Genomic DNA, 14,962 nt, shown 5'->3' on the forward strand with positions numbered 1-14,962 from the left:
GCATTTTTATACTCATAGTGAATACTGTAAGTGATTATGTATCAAAGGTGTGTTCAGCACTCCTTGTATACAGTAATTCATTCAGTGAATTCTGTTAGTTCTGTAGACACCCACTCAAAGAAATAACCATTCAAGATGTGTGAAAAGAAAACACTATCTTACTACAAATCAGCAAAGCCCATCTGAATCTTTCAAATGAAACTAAACCTGTTGATATCTAACCTGTGAAAGAAACAGAAGTTTCCAGTACAGGCTATGCTCTTGATGATACAATGAACCCAGCAACAGTAAATGCAAAAAACCAAACCAGCTTACAACCAATATTGCTGTTCTTTCCTTCAGGCTTCTGGTTGATCCACATTCTTTTTTAAGCACTAGTATCTTGTGGATATACAAAATATCTATACAAATAATTTAGTATTTGAGAAAAAATATAAAATTTCAGTCTACATTGGAGTCACAATTCCTTTAATAAATGGTAGTCTAAAAGTTATTGCTTGCAAGATTTCTATGATGGTAAAATAACACTTTCTTTGAGGCATATATACACTTTAGTAAAAATTCATGCTCATTAAAAATACTGATCATCCATAATTAATATACTGCAAAATAAAACAGTATGTGGTAAAGACAGTGCATATAGGCAAGCTGTAACACAGCTTTTTTTAAGCTATTCTTAACTTCCAAGTATCAGATCCATCAAAAGGATGGAGAGAATTTTCATGTTCTTCATATGACATTGACCATTACTAATTACCTCAGGGGCATCCTCACTGGTAATACTCCAGATGCTGGTATGGGGATGGGGAGATTTTACAGGTGGTTTATGATACTGGAACCTATTCTGGTTTGCTACAGGTAGAGAAGGATGCTTCACATAATCATGATTAAGTTCCTTAACAGAAAAAAATGATGCCAAGTGCCAATTTTGTGTTGCAGCTTCTCCAGTAGGAGAAAAGAAACAAAACTAAAAAATGGCAGGAGCTTTATTGCTGATGGCGTTTTTGTTTAGCACAACTCTCCTACATGAGAACTTAAAATTGTTGTCATTTGAAAGGTTGAATGACGAACACATAAAATACGATACTTAACGCAGTGGCATTCTGGAGGGTGTAAATCGCTGTCCCTACTGAAATTTTCCTTGAACATTCAGCAGCCTTTTTTCTAATATGTTGGGAATTTAAAACTAGAGGCACTTAAATACTTGAGAGGTGAGGCATCTTCCTCACCACTTGAGAGAGACAGGTAACACAAAATAAAGTAAGATGCAACTGTGGTTTGTCTTTTAAATCAAATAAAGCAAAACCTTAACGTTATGAATTCTTCTGCTCCTCCTTTGACATAGGGCTAAACTGTGTACACTTAATCTGGTATTATGTAGCGCACTGGCAGGTTATTTGTATTCATTTTCAGTCACCATTAGCAGCAGAATCCAAGAGGTCCCTCATAATTCTGAAGTAAAAGCCATGAACCTGGGTAACACTGATCACTATCATTTCCTAAGCATTATCCATAAACACTCCAGAATTTTGTCCAGGTATGTCTAAGCAAGCCCAGGTCACATATAAGACAAGAACAAAGAAGAAATAACAAAGATCATCTGACTGATATTCAGATGTCCACTGTTTTGTAATTAAGGGGTCAAATATTTGGAATATTGCTCAAAATGCTCAAAATATTGAGCAATTAGGATGCTCAAGTTCAGGTATTGCTGAAATAATCAGTTTCTTTGTCCACTATTCGTATGCAGTTCTAATAACGCATTCATAAGATTTCCATGGATAGGACAAAGTAGTATGTATGTGAACCAAGGGGAGAAAGATTCCCAGTAAGTACAAATCTCTCTTACACAAAGGAAAGAGACAAAGTGAGACTGTGCCCTGTAATACTGATATCCACCAACAACTTACATTTTTTTGTCTCACTTCTTCTACTGTACAGATGTTAAATACACTTAGTATTTAAAATGACTTTATTAACCATGAAATTATGTCCTTTGCATTTTACCATAATACACTAATTACTTTAAAAAATCTGATGTGTTATGTAGTCTACTCATAAATTGCCTATCAGGTCATACACTATCAAATATCATTTTTGTGTCTGATTTTGAATTAGAAAAATAATAGCATGTGATCTATAATTTAATCTTAAGTTCTTTCTAGCAAATCAGTTGTCAAATTCTCTCTGTCACATTGACACAACAAATTTCAAAGGTTTGTATGCTTTAAATCAGATAAAAATCTACAAGATGACTATAATAATCTTGATGGAATACAAGTCAATAAATTCTAAACTCATCAAAATTTTCAGTGGAAGTTTTAATATGAAGCCTCAATTATACAGGACAATATACAAAGTACCCTTAAAAGTTAATGCATTGTGGCACAGAAAAATACTATACTGTGAAGTATTTTTAGCTTTTGGGAACTGTGCATGGAGTCTGCATATCAGATTTCCACAACTGCCATATTTATAAATATGCAAATTTCATTAGATATTTCTGTTCAATCTGGTATTATCATTCTGGTTTGCTGACCTTTGCCCTTAGGAGACTTTGTAAAACTAATTCATTTCCTAGCCATCTTTGTAAACAAACAAACAAAAAAGCCACTTAAGAACATCCTGTAATTTGACTCTTATAACAAGATGAGAAGCAAACTAAACAAAAAAACCCAACCAAATAAGTTATATGCAGGAGTTAAACTTTCAGAGAAATCTGAATTCAGACTACCCATACTGCATAATGTTAAACTACAGTTTTGCCAGGCTGAGAACTAATGAACATGTTTACTGCAAAAGGTATTTCCTCTTTAGAGTCTTAGCAGCAACACGTATTAATGTAAAAATATAACTCCATATATAGAACTTTGATATGGTCCTGGAACTTCAGAGAAATGTAACACTCCTGGTTTCACTACTAAAAAGAGAATGCATGGAACATCTGAATCAATATCCTCTTACAAGCAAGTCATCATCTTTTTAGAATTTCTTAGAAGTAGAATTAGTAGCTGAGGTTGCACTGAATTTAATGCATGCGCCCAGGTCTGTATAATCACGCTCTCCTATTTTTAAAGCCCACCTTATAAACTTTGTTAAGAAATCATGTAATCTTGTATGCTTATATTGAAATACATTAACAACTACAATGAAGACACACAATATTATGTGTCTCTGTTCACTGTCAATTGTACTGTCAGGTCATATTCATTCTATGAATGGATAATTGTAACTATAAAATCAAAGTTTATAGCCTAAAATTCACATTTCTCTATGCAAAACAAACTAATATTTATTTGCTGAGAGTAATTTTAAATGTTATTTAAAAAATAATATAAGGAAAAAAGAAGTCAATCACCAGCATCTGAGGAATGAAAGACAAAAGGTATGTGGATCACATGCAAAACAATTCAGCTAATTCAACCAAGTGCAAAACAGAGTCAGCAGTGCCAAGATATGTGACTTGGACTAAAAATCACTAAACTAAGTAAAGGTTAGACAGTTTTCCTATCTCCACTTGGTTCCATATCAAACCCACCTAGGGACAAGTTTAGTTAGAAATTAAACTGCCCTGTTCATAGTGCACACAGAGGAAACACTGTAGTTTTTGCCTTATACACTTAATGCTCCCTAGATGTTTTCTTGTTCTGAATAGCCAGTCAATCCACAACTGGCTTCCCTGAATGTAGTGCTACTATTTAAGAAACACAGTGCTACTTGCTGAAAGTATGTGCATATATATTTTAGAAGTTTTTACGGCATTCCTGGTAAAATATCTTTTTTTTTTTCTCCAAACAGTGATCCAAGTGTTTGCAAAAAATGTAGCATTTTGGTTAAGAGGGTAGACACATTTTCACATGCCATCTAAAATGTACATACCTGATGAGTTCTCTACATGAATGATGATTTTGAGTAATATTGCTACAAATGTGATTTACTAATCAACCAATAGGCTTGTGTTTAGCATTACTTTTCTGTTGAAGTACATTATAATTTAGATAATGTTTCTTATATAATACAGCATGTGTTATCTCAAAATTAGCACTCTTAATTGACAAAATCCAATGGCAAACAGGTGCAGGAAGTCCCAAACCTACCTAATAATTCATACTCTAACAGAAACTTACAGAAGAAATACTCATTACTTAGACATATGTATTTATACTTTTTTTTTTTTTTTAAATTCAGATTGAAATACTGGGACAGTACACATAGTAAAATGGGAAGTACATCTCGAGGAGTAAATACACAATAATGATGCGGCATTTTCCTATGTGACAAGTATGTGTGGGGGCTGGTTTGTGTCAAGTCAACAGACCTTAGAAAAATATGGGAGAGAGTTCCATAGTTCTAGCTTTGTTTGTTATTTCAAAGAATATTGCCAACACTTATTTCTGATACACTAAACTGTGAAAATAAATTTACTAAGCTGACTTAACAGACTGATTGAAAAGGTCAAGATTCTATCTTCTGTCAACAGCTTCACAATGAAGACACCACTTATAATGGGACGAGGTACTCCACAAAGATAAAACAGAATTCCTGCCCGTAGTTTTGAAATAAATGTGGACTGCCTTCCCAAAATGAATAGTAATCTATTGCTCTAACTTCAGTCTCCAACGGGATATATTCTGTCACATTTCTATGCCTCATGTTCAAAGCTTTATGTGACAAGTCTAAAACCACAATACATAAATGTATCCACTTCTTACCAACAGGTCATTTAGAACATCTATAGAAACAGAGCATAAGCAAATTGTTAGAAAGAACATCAAGAAAAACTACTGACATCTAAACTACCCTACATATGCTGTGAGACATTAATTGGATAATGCTGCAGCACTAATAAACCATAGTTATCCTAACTGCAACAGAATACTATGTGGATATCAACTACAGTAACAGAATCACAAAAACTGGATGGGAAAGGATTTCAAGAAGCCACCTTTTTTTCATTTCCTGTGCTTTACAAGTATCAGTGTAGATCTCAGACCTGCTTTGTAATTGCTTCAGATACATACAGGGAAAAAAAGTAACAGATGCTTCTATGGAACAGTGCTAATAAGTTGACTATTCTACCCTTTCATTATCTAGTAAATAAAACTGTTGCTTTGCCTATTCCGTATATAACACTGTACCTCATTTGTAGGTAATCAAATAGATTCAAATGTGCAGTCACATCCCACACACTTTCCACTCCGAATACAGTCTTAAGTTCACTTTAAGTGAACTGCGTGTTTGTGCAATATGTTGTGGGCTATACTGTCCTACCCAGTTTAGCTCAGTGAAACTGACTGGTTCTGACTGGATCTCTGCATGAACCACAGACAACAGGAATCCTTTGAGTAGTGAGTTTAGCAACTTGTCTCTTTCTGACTAGATAGTTGTGATTTTAGTCCTCAAATTCTTTCTTTGGTCCCTGGTTTGTTGGTCAAAAAAAAAAAAAAAAAGACCATTACGTACTATTGAAGTGTGTTCCCCCTTTGCATCTTCAGATGCAAAGAAAGACTTCAAATAGTACAAACATATCTATTAAACATGAACAAAGCAAGCAAGACTGTGGAAGGTGAGAGAAGGCGGTGTTTCAATAATATTAGATAAATGAAAAAAAGTGTTTCCTACTTACTGCTGTCATAATTTATAGCAATTCCACACAGGAAGTTAACTTCATAGACCCTTTGCAACCTCTTATTTTTTATTTTTAAATCCAGCGAAGGCATTTTAAAATGAAAGATTAAAAACCTCATGTTTGGTATATTTATGACATTGATTACCACATACAGACACATAAACAATGAACTGAATCACTGGGATGTATTGGGTCTGTTTTTTTCAAATACAATATGCGTAAGACTCATTGCTATTTTTGCCTGCTTATTCTTTATGGCTGTTGGGCAACTGATGCAACAGAATATGAATGACAGAACCAGCAGCTGTGATTCTACCACATGCTGCAAGGAAAAAAAAAAACCACAACCCTCTAGATGTGCTCTTAAAGTTATAATTTCTTCTAAATGATCACAGGCCACACATATCTTTGAATTACTCAGGTGAGAACCAGGGCTCTCAGCAAGCTCTATGCAGCTCTTACCAACAACTTGTAAGAATTAAGGAGTTGTCAAAAAATATCACTAGAGGTTTAGTGATTATTCTCCTTCAATAAGACACTCCAAATTAGAATCTAATGCTTGCCTTCTTTGGTGGTTTTTAGTTATCTGCAGGTGAAAGAATACAAGCCACAAAAGAAATCTGACTTTGTTTGTCATTAATTTTTAATTTGTTTTGAAACATTTTCCAAATATCTTCATAGGATTCATAATTAATTTTAGAGACTGTACAGCACATATCTGTTAGTAGCACGGTGATGGAAAAGTTATTCTAAATGTCAAATCCTAAAAGTTAGCTTGTATAAGTAGTATTGCTTTCAGTACAGTGGCAATGAAGGATGTTTCTGAAGTCCACCATGAAGAAAGCCCTCTGGCCCTTCAGGAATAATATATAAAAGAAGCAGCTTATTTCTAGAAGCAGTTAAAGATTTACTCTTCTACTTGTAAACCACACACCACCACCACCACCACCACGACCCCCCCCCCCAAAAAAAAAAAAAAAAATTTTGAAGTTACAACCAGTTTGGCATTACTGATTTGTTGGAATCTAAATTTAGAGACACCAATATCTAAGCATGAGTACACTGCCTTTAAGTCTATGATTCTCATAGAGTAAATATTTGAACTTATTATATTGAAGAACTGCTACATTTTATTACAATTAACCCTTTGTCAACACCTGCCTCCATTGAGGACACACTTATATTTCCCCCAGGAGGATCTGATGCCCAATGTAACCACAAAACATCCCAGGGATGGGAACATGTCCCACATGTTCATTAGTGCATCTAAATCTGGAGATACAACTTATTCCTAATGAAAAGCATTCTTAATTGCATCTCCATCTACAGGCACCTGTGACACTGCTCAAAAAGGCTGAATTTGTGACATACAATAGTTTACCATGCATTTAGCATTTTTTTGCAATCTAATAATTTCTTAGTGCCCCCAGTAAATTCATAACAAAATGATAAGTTTTGAGGACTGTACAATTACTTTAAGAGGATCCTGTCTTCCTACTTCTTATGTGTGTTAAGATTATTTTCATATATTGTGTTCTCAGAGAATACTGATCACGACAGATTGGAGAATACTCTATTTCCAGAAAGCACTCTGCAAAGTATAGAAGGATAGCAAGCTCTTGGTTTCCCTGGTTACCTTCAATTTACATGCCACTGAATTAAGAACAAAAAAGAACTGATTTTTAGTCAGAATCCTGATCGGTTCCATCTAGACAGATATATTTAGACCATGTTAACCTCTGCATTTTTAAGGTTCACTAAAATAACAAAGAAGAAATGAATTGTCAATATGACATATAGAAACTGAAATAAAAAAAAAGAATCAGCCATGCTCAGGAAAACTCTGGAGTTGATCTTAGGATCATATATCCAAGGTAGGAATGCCTATATTATGTGTATGGCATTAGACTTACCCGATGATCCTGACTCCTGTGTGCTTCAGTGGCAAAATCCCCAGAAGATTGCCAAATTCCTTCTGGAGCTGGCTAATATTCCTACATAATCACAGCCCAATATGCAGAACTAATTATAAAGTACAGTACTTATACATACAGACAAAAGCTTACTATTTTTGGAGTGCAAGATTAGGTTACAGCCTTATATGTAAGAACTGACAAACATATATAAAGGTATACTCTGATTTTTACCACATACAACATCAAGTTTTTCTCTATTATTTACAATGAGTACCACCTCCTTCTGCTCTATGGATTTCAGAAGAACTGTTTACAATACCACATACTGGAGCCAGGAAAAGCAGTACAACATAGCCGTGATACAACTAGTTAAAAGAAGTCTTCTCTGATTGAAAGTAAGCCTTGACACTAGTACTTATTTTACCATCAACAATAAGTGACACCACATCAGTTCAAACAGGACCTGTTCTCCATTTTTGCAGCTTTCATTGTTGCGATTTCATCAGCCCTTATCTGGGAAACACTAAATATTACTAATGTCTTTTATTCCTTCATGACCTTTATATTGCTTCACACCACTAAGTAACAGTGTATTTAAGAGTTCACACAGTATTAAGAATACAGAAGCATTACAATAGTTTGGGAGGTAAACAAAGAGGAACGCAGCTAACAGAAGAGATGAGGGCTGGAAAGCTAGGCTGAAAATAGGGCAAAAGAAAACTGGGAAAGCACAACATGAGAAATAGGAGGAGGAAGGGTAAAAAAATGGTAACCCTTGAGAAAGGAAAAAAGTGAGGTAAAAGAAAAATATTACAGAAAATCTGTATTCTCAGTGGTTTAAAATATGTATGGGTGAGAACATAAATTAGCTCTCTACTGAAGCCTATAGAACACAGTAGTGATTTTTGCTACTGAGAATTTAGTTTCCACGTAAAAATCCTCAGCGTACTCCTTCTAACTTACAGAAAAATTTCCTCTTTCCTTGCACTCTAAGTAGTTAAGCATAACATCATTTAATTATAAATAAGATTGTATTTCTTCCTTTTTACTACTACTGCATCTAACAACTCCAAGACGACAACAGAAATGGAAGGAAAAAATATATTACTACAATGGTGTTATTTTCAAAACAATTGTCAAAGAATTTCAATGAAGCTTTTGATTAATTCTAATTTTTTCACCTTTTATTTTTTTTAAATGAAACATAGATGTTATTTTATTAGCAAAAGACATCCTTTAATGATTTGTCAGAATTGTGCTTTCTGTCCTGTCAGCCTATTTTGGTTGAGGAAATATAAAGGGGGAAGAGGAAGAGAAAAAATCAGTACCAAGAAAACAACTGAAAAGTAAACTATTTCAGGTGATATGATCTAATTTCTACAGCCCACTTGACTCAAAGGTATTGTCTTTGTATAGTGAGTACACAGTACTGCCATTTTAAAACACAGTCCCCCCAGAAAATGAGAACAGTAATTTTGCAACAACCTAGAATCCTGCAAATAAAGGGATGAAGCACTGGTATTTAATGATAACACACTCTCAGTCTTTTCATTAAAGTTAAGATTTTCATTTTCAGGACTTATTTCTCTAAATTGAGGAAAACAAAACAGAAGTTATTGTACACACACAAAAAATCTCTTAATAATAAGATATCGATGCACTGTTTTCTTCTACCACCAGAAATAAAATTACACATAGTGCAACAAGCCACTGGCAACGCACAACTGTCTGTGTGCTTCTCACTGCAACAATATGTATCTTAAGGAGAAGGGGGGAGTCCGTTCATCGGGTACACCCATGGATAAACCAACAACCGTATCTACAGGGTAAAAAAACAAAGCACAGAACAAATATTTAACATTACAGTTGAAATTTTATTGTGACACAGGGGCCCAGCACATACTTCTGTGCAACCAGAAGTTTCTTTAAACACCAGTAAAAAGAAAGAAACTGCTCTAGGATGCCAACTCCCTCTTCCGACTTCTATCTATTAAGAGAGCTTTTCCAGTATGTGGCATGCAAACCATTAGAGAAATAAACGTACAACCACAATTCTACTTACTGCCTGAGGCAGTAAATAAAAATACCACTAATAAAGGCATTTCACACACCAACATCCTTCTCTATTCAAAAGAAATTTCTTCTCAAATTTCAGGAGTGTTTCATTACCAGTCTCACATTAAAAAAGTCTGCAAAAACCAAAGCCAAAACACAAAGCTGTCCCACATATTAGAAAAACAAGGAATTTCTTGTGACATTATGCCTTGAATCTCTGCTAACATTGACTTGCAACTAGATAACCTCCAGGCATTAAAAGAAGAACACAGTTCTTGAACAGAATCCTGCTCTGGAAGACAGTGATGGAGTTCTCCCGACCAGGATCTCTAGTGACCTGTAGAACAGAAGTATCTCAGAAAAACCTGTGAGCAGCAACTCCAGCACAGAAGTAATGACAGATACTCTACATCTGCACTCTGTTGCTCAGCTGGTTGTTTTATGCAAGTTTCTAATTAAAAATTAATTCTGCTTCGGTTAAAATAACATTACTGTTTTCACTTTAAACTTGTTTAGCATTTACTCAGGTGGCTGACAGTAAGCTAAAAACCTTCACAGAGGCAACTCAAACTCAAATCATGCACTCCATTTTTGAGATAAATGCAAACAAAAAAATTGTAAATCTCAAGACTGGGAAGTTATTACCCATGAAGCTGCAAAGGCATGTAAGGAAGGTGCTATTTCCAACTATCAAGTAAAAAAGTGGGAAAGGGCAAAGAGGGAAAAAATCCAGTGCTTTAAAAAACCCTTATTATCAAAAGAATCTGGCCTTTAAACCCAATCATGCACAGTCTGCCAGATCTTTTTCATTTATTCTTATGTTCCCTTTTCAAAAGGCTTTCTTTGTCACTTTAATGAACTTTATTGTTCTGACACTATCACAGAATGGCAAAACAGATGTTTCAATTAGCTAAATAATTGAACTTCTTGACTTCTGCAGAAGTCAATATAGGATCTATAAATTTAATATCTTGCTGGATAGGATATAATGAATGTCGTGGGATACAATGCTTGCAACAAGTTATGAGGAAGGATGAGTGACTTTAGTTCAGCTTTGAACAAAAACATTTCAAGTTTAAGCTTTCTCTCTGCCTAATTCAGAACTAAGTCTTCAACTTAGGTTTCCAAGTCTTGGGCAAGCATGCCAGTTAGGCTGTATTACATTCTGGCATGCATTGATCTCTTTTGCTCAAGCAATTCCACTTTGAATAAAACTGATGGAATAGTCATGAAAACAAAGTCTAAGATCCGTTCATCTCACTTACCAGGTGAGCCTAAAGCATGGTGATTAGACATGTGAAAGCTTTCTTTCATCCTCCCCCAGAGGGCCAACACAGAATAGAACATGTAGTTCCAGCATCTGAGTGACAAGGTTATTTAATAAACCTCACCAGGCTACAACAGTCATCTTTTCCTGATGAAACTTTCTGGTGAAGGTACAAAGCATTTCAGGCCAATAGAAATTACCTTTTCCCAGGGGACAGGGCACACAGCTAATCTACTTCCAATAGAAAGTATCCAGTCTCGATTTTTGATCTGCAAATATTTGTGATCAAATTACTTTATGTCTCTCCTAGGAGCAATAAAATCATTTGGCAAAAGACCCGTTCTCTTCTATTGTAAAAACAATGGTTCAGCCTTCTCCTGCCCCCTCTTCTCTCCCCCTGTAGCCCACATAAGTTTCAGGTTTGTGTTATATGCTCTACAAAATACTGGAATTACTTGACTATTGACAGACTTTCTTGATGAACTCCGCATTTTCGTACATAAACAGATTTCATTTTAGAGATTTCAGAGGTTTCCTGCAGTCAACAATGTCCGTGCCATAATGGGTGTGATCAACTGATTCATTTTGCCAAATCCAAACTCTCCAACCCAGAAGCACCTTCATATTTGGAATGCTCTGCTCTTACAGATCTAATTCAATCACAGTGGCAAAAATGGTAACTCCCTTATGTCTTTGACAGCTTTGGATGTGTGACATTCATGAGTCTCCTTCAGAAGGAGAAAAAAAATCCCCATGTTTCTTAGTTCCTAAGAGCATTCTTTAACTGCCAAGATATAGGTTACTCTAGACTACAATGAGAAGAAAAGTACACCACCTCTCACTATATAGGTTTTTCCATTTTTTTAATGGATCATTTAAAAATTCATTAGTTCAAAGGGAAGGGTAGAGGAAGGCCAATTGGGCCTCTTCAAGGTTTGTTATACAGTAAATCCACAACTGGTGTGAGAACTTAAATGGACCACACACCAACAGTATACATACCAGTTTAATATCTATATCACTAGGAACATGCACGATTACACTGCCAAAAAAATGTACCAATAGCTACTGAGCAAAATAAAGTATGACTCTTATTCACGGTCCAATGTAAAAGACGAAGAATCTTGCTTCCAATCCCAATTCTGTATTTTACTTTATACTAATATCTCTAATCCCTAACTTGAACTCAGGTTTGTGTCTTCTCCTTACCTTTCTCATTCCTATTTCTCAAATTCAAGTCACCTCATTATAATCAAATATTGAGAATCTGCTATACAGGTAAGTTATCTTGTATTTGCTATGGAGAAACAATAAATACCTGAACTGTTACTACAGGTCAGCGGACAGACAGTTATTCATTATCTAATGGTAACTTGCTCATACAACTAAGCCTTATAACTTATTCTGCTCAGGGCTTACATCATTTAACCTATTTAAACCTGTATTTTAAAATGTGTTCAATATTTTTTCAAGACCATTGGTTTATCTTTAGGTTATTTTATTAACTATGAAGTGTTCAAATCTCCATTTAATCTCATATCCACATGTGCAGTGACTGATTAATACTTTAACGAACATGGCTTTTAGAGCTGTCACTCTATTTGGTTACATTCACTGGATTTATTTTTATCTTTTTTTTTTCCTCCCAAAAAAGAGCAAGTTCAACTCTGATTTCTTTATTAGCATTGATGCGTTCTCTTTCTCAATGCCAATTACTTCAGATGGTCACAGGCTATTGAACTGATGCAGAGAAATGTAACTCACGGTACTTCTGAGCAATAATATCCAGGATCATAACAAGTAGCAAAATATATTACAAATATCACAGCTTAACTCTGGAACAAAATTATTACACATAGATGATAAATATTTAGCAGACACTTGCCAGAACTACCTCAAAATTAAGCTGTTAAAAGTACAGACTGATCATTTAAATAAAAAAATAATTCAAGTGTTATTGTATTAAGTAGTAAATTCATATATTGAAGTGCCACTGAAAGTCTCAGAACACTATGATTGTGTGAACTATGGCAAACATTCCTTGAAGTTGCCTCTTTATTTACAGTCAGGAATTGTAATTTAAAGTCCTTCTCAAACAGATCTACCTCTAAAATCCCTGATATTAAATTTTTTTCAAGGGGAATTCTTTATGAGCCAAGATATTGCTACCAAAAACATATTCTAAAGAACCAGAAGTGCAATGACTTTGTGGGACAAAGGACAGTTCAAAACTGTATTGAGTTGTTTATAGTACCAATGTAAAAGGTTTCTGAAAGCGATGCATCTCATGTTTAGGTAACAAAGTAATAGCTGCATTAAAAAAAAAGCAAGGAAATTATTTCCAGCTCTGAAAGGCATAAACAACTTACCTACTGTTAACCTATTACATTTTTCTTTCTAATTCACACTGCAAAGCATATCAGATACCTAGTATGAACTTGTCCCACAGGAAAAATGCTTGGACTTTTACAGGTGATAAAATGTAGTGAAGTCTGTAGGGACAAATTTTGCCTGGAGGTGAGAAAAGTGAAATTTTGAAACATTTAAGAAGATAGCACCATCTCAAAGACATTATCCTCACTTGCAAAATTCTTAGGGAGTATCTTTGAACTCTGAAAGTTCAAGGCACATAATGTTAAATTAACAACAAAATCTTGTGATTCCACTGCTAGAGGGTTACAGAGTTTGTAGCAGTGGACTTCCAGATGTGCACTGGTAGGAACTGCTAAACAAAATGCTATTTCAGTCTGGTTTTACTCAACAAGTAGCCCCTCAATTTTCAGAAAACTTTGAAAGCACATAAAACAAATTTTCAGAATTCTAATCATCTAAATTTTGATAGCAAATGGTATTATTCCATTGCATTTAAATTATTTAGAAGTATATATTATGTAACGCTAAACCTGCACAACACTTGAACTTAAAACTGATACAAAGTGTTTAGGTATGTAATCCCTACAAATTAATTAGAAAACTAAAATAATATGAGATATTAAACATGCTATGTGGTTAAATGCTAATTAAATTATGAAACTTTCCTCAGAAGTCTAATATAACAATAGAAATATGGTTACATACCTACTGGCTCTGCTAATTTGAATTAATTACATGGCAAGTAGATTTATCTTTATATACTCTACCTCAATAGGTGCACTTTCCACCAACAACCAAATGGGATTTCTTTATAATTACTCTTAATTAAATACATTTAGTAACAGTAGAACTACATGCTTGCAGATTCTTTAGTCAGTGTACTACTTTTTATTCTGACATTTTAATCCAGCTCAGCTCACTTTTACCTGTCACCAAACTGGGGACAAACATTACTAATGCTCCACACATTTTTAAACTTGTCTTTGCAGCCACAAGATTTAGAACTCTACTTGGACTTTACTTAGTAAGACTGACTAGTCTGATCTTATCCCAAAACTTCAGGATCTGTAACTCTTGATACATGTCCATAATTTCTATGTCTAAATAAGTTTATGTACCTTCCCTAATAATTATACAGGCTGATCTCTCACTTTGTGTCCTCACAGGATAACCAGTATCAATAAATATAGATTGTTGACATTTTGAATTTTTGTCCCCGTTCAAATAATTTTTGATGTGGCTTTGAATGTCTTTCATTCCTTTTTTTTTTTTTTTTAGTTTACTTCCCGAAAGTGTAAAGAATCAAGTATTCACACCTACTTGCCCTTCTAATATCAATGTTTCTAGCTGGATCTTGCATGTCTTACCTGCAGGCCCTAGCAAGTGCCTTCCACTGATCAGAAAGGAAGACTGAAGGGACAAAATACGTTAATGTCAACACCACTTCCCCACATCCCCTTGGCTGATTAGTTCACCAGTAAATTCATTGTCAGTTTTGTCATGGCAGTCAAAAAATGGAAGATGAGTATACCAGAGGAAAAAACACAGGAACTTTCAGTGGCAGGTTAAACAAGTATTTTAAAACTTACAAAATTAACCTGTGCACATGTTACCACCTGCAACCGGAAACAAGTATGGCAGCTCATCTGGAGTACTCTCAAAAGTTATTTTACATTATTAAGAATTCCAGAAATAAATTTGGAAAAAAAAAAAACCCACCTT

This window comes from Aptenodytes patagonicus, chromosome 11 (genome assembly GCF_965638725.1).
Source record: "Aptenodytes patagonicus chromosome 11, bAptPat1.pri.cur, whole genome shotgun sequence".
NCBI lineage: Eukaryota > Metazoa > Chordata > Aves > Sphenisciformes > Spheniscidae > Aptenodytes > Aptenodytes patagonicus.